Source organism: Mytilus galloprovincialis, chromosome 6, assembly GCF_965363235.1.
Source record: "Mytilus galloprovincialis chromosome 6, xbMytGall1.hap1.1, whole genome shotgun sequence".
Taxonomy (NCBI): domain Eukaryota; kingdom Metazoa; phylum Mollusca; class Bivalvia; order Mytilida; family Mytilidae; genus Mytilus; species Mytilus galloprovincialis.
In genome coordinates this window covers 12280570-12287872 of record NC_134843.1, presented here as the reverse complement: position 1 = coordinate 12287872, position 7303 = coordinate 12280570, and the positions used below count along the sequence as shown (strand labels likewise).

Sequence of the window (7303 nt, the reverse complement as noted above, 5' to 3'; positions counted from 1 at the left end):
AGTGTCAGACCATAGGAAAATTGTAATTTTAGGGTAAATATTGGCTTTTTGATGAAAAATCGCTGAAAACCGGAAAATATTATTTTTTTTCTTATCTGACATAATTTTTGAACACAAGTCTCGTAAAATTTGCAGAATAGAGTTTTCTATGATATAAAGAACGATAAACATCAATTTCGTTAAGAAAATTGTAATTTTGGGGTAAATTGAGACTTTTTTGGTGAAAAATCGCTGAAAACTGGATTTTTTTAAAATTCTCTTTTAATCTGACATAATTTTTTACATGTGTCTCGTACAATTTGTAGAATAGAGTCTTCTACGTTTAAAAAAAATGATAACATCAAATTCGTTCAGAAATTGTAATTGTTGGGGTTTAAAATTGAACACTTTTAGTTAAAAAATACCAAGTATAACAGATGTTGAACGATCTTGTCTTTTGAGCAATATAATAATGTAATAAAAACGAACTTTGATATCAATTATAGTTTTATTCGTTTTGGTCTTCTTCAAATACTATCTTTTCTGCGTTAGTACATAAATGTCCTTTGCACTCAGAACAGGCGATTGTGCACTCTAGACCGTGCTTTCGACATGTACACCTACGTGTGTCACAATTTGTTTTACACTTGCATCTTATTATGTTTAACAGTTTATCCGGAGCTGCTGGAAGGGTAGTTTTTATAGGTGTCAATCTGTCATTTGTGATTGACCAACCCCAGTCCAAAGGATTAAGATTTGTTTCTTCTGTCCACTCTATTATTTGGTAGAACACTCTCTTACAGTGTTGTTCTGCTGCAGCTGATGTTGGTGGTAGCGTTTGAACTTGTAGAAATGTAACTGAGTTCGACAGTACTTTGTTTGCAAATTTTCTGTAGCGAATGATGTCTAGACTTTCGTGCGGAACGCCACCATACAAATAAGCAATTATCTGCACACCACAATTTACAATGTCTTTTACAGATGAACACCTGCTAAGAAATGGTAATGCTAATTGACGAAGTTCTTCATTTTCGGACATCTTTTTGAGTACGGGACCTTTTCCAATACCATACAGTCTTGAGGTCGTGTCACATCCTGTAACTGAGTGTATGAACGGAAGTAATTTGCTAACTTCTGGTCCCAACAACAGCTTAGTTTTTTGAATATCCCAAACTTTGTTCGAACTGAGTTTTCGATTGCTCTGATCAGATCTGTAAAAAAGTCCATGTGAACTAAGTGTACAGTGAAATATAAGAAGAACTAGAACATCTGTGTCTTCCCCGATGACCACAGTAGGGTGTGATATTGATTGATTGACACCTGTCTTTGCTATTAGAACATCAGCATCAGCATCTGCATGTTCTGTCTGAAAGTCGTTTTTTACTAAGGCATCACTTAGCATATTTATGAAATTTTGTTTATTTTCATTGTTAGTTAGAAAATTTTCTTTTTTACTTCTGAAAGGGGTCGTTGTTTTAAAAATGATTTTAGCTCCTTCCACTCCTTTTGTCCGGCGCATATGTACATGATCTTTTGTGCTAGGCCCTGATGTGTAGCCGTCAAATACGATAACTGCATGGTCATATCGTCGTTTTATGTAATCCACATATTGTTGACAGATCTCTCCGAAAGTTGACCCTTTATTCCATGGTAGACGTTGAATTAAAGAACCTCCGTCAATGACATAATGTAGCTCAGAGTCAAGTTTTCTGTTTACAGCACAGTCTCCAGTGTTCCATAAGGCATCACCTAATGTTGCCTTTTGAGCTTGTCGCATTAGTCCTGACGGTTCGAATAATGCCGCTGGAGTACTTGACAGTTCAAACTTGAAAACTTCAGAAATATCTGGAAAAATGTTGTTTGCCGCTGCAACAAGTCGTTGAAATAGCAACTGGGGGTCAACAACCACTTCTTCGCCATCAATCTTTATATTGGTTTTACTTGCTAAAGTTACCACCTGTTTGTTCTTTTTGAAAACAAAATCGTCTGCATACTGATCCTCCATAGACTTTAATATTTCTTTTCCTATATCCACTGATCTTTCTACGTTAACTTTCTCATCAGCTAGTGTACCAGTTTCAATATTCCGTAAATTAATATCAGAACTGAAGGGATTTCTTTCCCCTAAAAATGACTTAAATATTTGAACGTCTTTTTTGTCTTGATCTATCCTACTTTTCCCAAGTTCTTTGTGCTGCTCACTTGTATTATAGTTCACATCAGTAAGTTTCTGCATTGCTTCATTCATTTGTGAACATTGTGGCATTGATAACAGCCATAGAAGTCTTTGCGATTCGCTCAAACCACGGCCTCTGGTCAGACCACCTGTTGTCTTTAAACTTCTCATAAGGGCTTGCTCTATTACCAGATCAGTAGACAAACCGGCCCAAAAACGATCCGTTCGTCTGATAACATGGTGTCCTGTTTTGAATAAATTGTCTAAGGCAGGATGCGTTGCAGGCAGATTTTGCATTTGTTGTAAATAAATGTGAACTGATTTTGCATATAGGTTGTGTCCTGAAGCAGCTAAATAAGGGAGCATCTGCTGGAGACTTTTCAAGTGTAAGTTCCAGTTTCCTGTCCTTTCAGCAGTGATAAATTGACGGAGAAGTTCAACCATATCCATATACTGGAACCAAAGGGAAGCAGTGCGGCAATTTTTCAAAGATTTTCTAAATAATCTGATGCGTTCAGATATAATATTTAAAGTTTGGTTGTCATTCAATGATTCGATCGAGATATTACTTTGTATGATACCTTCAAAAACTGTTATCAATTGCTCGATTTCAGATGGTAGAATTTGGTTCGATTCTGACGGCTTTTCATTATCAACACAAGTTGTATCCGCTTTTGGAAAGTTTTCTTTGTCATCTAAATATGATTGAGAAGGATCGTCAGTATCAGTTCCAGGTGTATATTGTGGAAAATCATATATTTCTGATGTAATGAGCAGAGTCAAAGCTGTTTGAGTAAGAAAATGACCACGAACAGCACGGGAAATGGCTTTACCACTAAGCATATGACCAACAGCAGTAGAAGCATAAACAGTTTCTAATAGTTCTGAAAGACCAGAGCTATTCATAATGTGTCCTATAGATCCTAGAAAACTCATCTCAGTGTGAAATCCACCAAGTCGGACAACCATAGATTTCAAGGTACTACTTTCTGCTTCATTCAGGATAATATTTACTGCTTTCCAGTATAAGGGCTGATCGAATGTAACAACAGGATCTGCATTGTGTCGTCTTGCTTCTTTAGAGATGAAATGCAGCGTTGAGTTTATGCATGTAAGGTCACTCGGGTTCATGTCAATCATTGGCAAATAAACTATGCTTGATTTTCCCGGAAATACTCCACCATATACCATTTGACACAATGCTGACCATCCAGTACTTTTTATTGGCCAAACAGTCCTAGAGAGTAGACTTAATGATTCCGAATAACTGGTTGCGTTTACTTGGTTTAATTTCATGAATTTCAATGATGTGTGAGTTTCTTTATCCAGTTTATATGGTCTAATATCAATTTTTCCAATTTCTTTGAGTTCTTCTATGTTAACATCTGTTCTTGGTATACAATTTGTCCTCATAAATCCTGGTGTGACGCTGGCTATAATTCCCATGCCGTGAAAAGTACCATGACCATCGATAGTTCTTAAATTATGATCAACATTGTCTGCTATGTACTGAAGATTTCCTTCTTCTGTTACTTCCGGTATATCAGTTCCTTGGGACATTGCAGCATTCATTTCATACCTTTGTACTTCTGAATACGATGATGAGAATCCCATATTGTACAGAGAGTCTATCAAAAATCTGGAACCGAAATGGTGATGCATTTGTACAGCAAGGCCTATTTGTAAAGGTGCTATTAATGATCTTGGTCTTGTAGCTTGAATTAGTGTTTGGCCAATAGCAGAAAGTTTCAGACTGTGATTACAGGTACTTATTAAACTATTCAGAAATAACCGTAAACTGTCAGGTAGGTAGTGTTCATTGCATTCCAAAGATTCAACATCAGAAACTGATGGATACTCAGTTTTCGTGCCAATTTTTGATTTGATGTCAGATTTTATTAGACTTGCTGCTGCTTTTATAATGTTCATTTTCTCTAATTCAGGGTCACTTGCATTTTGCTTCTGATGAAAATCATGAAGTATTGATGTTGCAGTTTTGCGGAGTGTAATAACATTTGGTTTCCCATTTATTTCTGTTATAATCACATCATCTCCAAAGTACTTTTGGATTTTTGATTTCATATGAACAGTCGAATAAGCTGCATCTCCGCAGTAATCTTTCATTTTTTCTACTAACTCAATAACCGTAAGTTGTTCATCCTCGTTTTGTAGGAGATATTCAACAGTTTTCTGGAATGCAGCTTGTGTCTGTTGATGCTGGGGTCTGCCGGTTTTATTTTTGCTCTGCTTAGGTGTTCCAGATGGAATGCTTTTTCCTGTTCGAAAATTTACACTGCATCGCTGATGGTAAACTGCGTCTGCAGCATGCAAATCATGTACAAATACAATTCTGGTTAATACATGTGTAGCCCATTCATCGTTTCGCTCTCGGCAGATTTTTTCTATATTGCTCTGGAAATCCTTTGTTCGGACTGGAAAAACATCAGTACCTTTCCTCTTATCCTTAACATCTGCAAACTGTCCACAGAAAAGACAGTTATCTCGATAGTTGAACTGTTCTTGTGATCTTAAAACCCGATTTTCAGTAGTCTTGTAATCTAGTTCTTTTTGTTTGACAGACTTAGCATTTGTGTAGTCCCTGCGACAATCCTGGTGTACTACGTCCCCAGATTTAGCAACTTTGGTATCATTTCGTAGCTTGCTGAACTCGTTAATATTTCGGGCTCCTTTTTCTCTTAATGTTACAGTTGCTCTTCCGTCATTTATGGATAATTTGCAAATAAAGCACCCTTCCATTGGTACCTGCAAAAAAGAAAACTACTTAAAAAATAAGCTACAACAAAAGCTATCACACTCATGACATAGTCATGAATACATATTCAAAGCGATAGAGATAATTTGTGTGTTGGTGTGTCATATGTTATACTACATTGTGTCGAATGCAATACTTCATAATTTTTAAGCAAAACGCGTATATTTTGATTTACTTCATTATGACTGCTTTATCACAAATATCTAAAGCCAACGTATATATAAATACCCAAAAACGTGAGAAGTTATATAACCAAAAAGTACCTGAAATTTTTTAATGTATCAGCAGTTTATTCAATAAAAAAAGCATATAGTTGGGATAGATAACCCCTCAGTAAAGGTCTATACTTATATTTTTGCAACAATTATTATACTGTTTTAGAAATTTAAAAAGAAATATGCATTATGGATCGGACATGTGCTATTACGTTTACGATTTATTTTCTGTCGGTTATTGTTTTTTTTGTCATTCATTTTCTAACAAGTGTTGAACAGTTCCCGTATCGTAAGTTCTTCACTTTAAAGGAAATTAATTTTCTTCCAAATCCAATAGGATTTTATTTTTATTTCTTACCTTTACTTAGTTTAAACTAGTTGGGATCATTTGGTTGGTACACACACTGGTTTGCTTTCTACTGAAATCTGTGGACATACTCTGCAAAGAATGAAACTAGTTAATTTACCTTATAAAGCGTAATAATGAAAGTAATTGTTCAGGATGAGAGGGTCTTTTCAAGTGTTGAAAAGACAAAAATGGAACAAAATGGTAAAAGACCATGGAAAACAATAAACGTTTATATTAAACAATGTGTACACATTTTCTGACAATATTTTATGCCATTTCGTTTGTTGATTAGACATTCAATGATAAATATAATTGTATGCAATAAATATAAATAAAAGGAGATTTGGATAAATTTCATACTTAACGCAGTCTTTTAACACCAGCCAGCTTAAATTTCAAAGTAGAACTTTGTAAAGTTATTGTAAGAACAAAACATCGTAATTGTGCGTATATGAATTAATTTACGTTTATTGCACTAACGGCGTTCCATAGATTTTTTTCTGCGACAAAGTAACGTTGTACAAAATCATTAAAAGATATTTTTTTCTTTCTCAAGATTCTTTATATGTTAAAATATAAGTGAAAATCAATACATAATTTGTCTTTCCTTAGGTTTTTTGTTGAAAAGAGTGAACGGTCAATGTTTTAAAGGAAATATTTGAGTCTGAGCGCTGACATACGAAAAATGTGTTAAATGACATCTTTTAAAACTTTTTTTTATGTCATTTTATAATGTTTCCACCTTAAAAATTATAATCTACATAATTTCCTACCGTGAATTAAGATATGTCCATATTATTAGTTGATATTCACATAAATTAGAATTTGTTTGACAAGTCTGTTTGACCCTGAGTGACGAGTTATCTCCCATAACACGTATGGCGCGCTGAAGCTGTGACGATTTTACAAGGTATCATGTAAAAAACAAAAAGTGATATTATAACACTTTCCCCTTTTCCGATTTTGTCCGATTTTTTCATGGTTCTTCTTTAGTAATGTGCAAATAAAAAAATACAAAATTAATTTCTGTTGCAATTACTTTGAGGTTATTCGCCATATTGACTGGACTAATAGTGTTAAATAAAGGATAAGGTATAACCATTCATGACACCAAATCTTTTATGCTTATTAAAAACCCAGCATTTTATTGCCTTTCTTTATTTTAATCACAGTGAGGCTTTCAGGATGGAGCAGAATACTGCAAGTTCAAGCTGGCTCCTAGCACCAATTAAGATGATGTATTAACAGTGTCTGTGTGACTGGGTTCATCTAACCTTGACCTCGTTTTCATTTTATTGTACTAATTAGAAGTATATCCCACTAGCCTTTCATGAATATAAACATTGAAAGGTGAATGAATCTGTCTGAAAGTGCTCACCATTACCATACCTCATTTCATATATCATTAATGTCATGTTTTTACCATATGATACTTGTATAATACAACTTTAACATAATATCAGTAAAGCAGGTTAGACATTTTAGTGCATCCACCATTGTGTACTATTTAAGTAGATTGTAACGTGTAAGAGTTGAAGGATTCTAGTCAATATTTTAAAAGATAAAGTGAAAAAAGATAAGTGAAGTGGATTAAGAAAACCAGTGTGTACATTCCCACATATGTTTGTGATATTTATCTTAATATGGTATGTAAAAAATATAGATTAAATAATGTTGTTGATTTACCTATACAGAATGAGGAAATTTTTATGTAATATTTGTTTGCTACTACACAAAAAATGCAATGGTTTTTTTTAAATGTCGTACTTTTTCAAGCTTAATCAATTTTTACTTACTTTTGAATTTTTGTG

The 7303-nt window shown here is 34.2% G+C and overlaps 1 long non-coding RNA gene across 1 annotated transcript; it reads right to left on the bottom strand.

Annotated features, from left to right (window-relative positions):
* Nucleotides 1-4563: 4563 nt before the first annotated feature.
* Nucleotides 4564-6483, bottom strand: LOC143077986 (uncharacterized). Its single transcript, XR_012978978.1, has 3 exons — nt 6266-6483; nt 5502-5582; nt 4564-4918 (listed from the first exon to the last, which is right to left on the bottom strand). It is a non-coding gene; the product is annotated as an uncharacterized LOC143077986 (long non-coding RNA).
* Nucleotides 6484-7303: the final 820 nt, after the last annotated feature.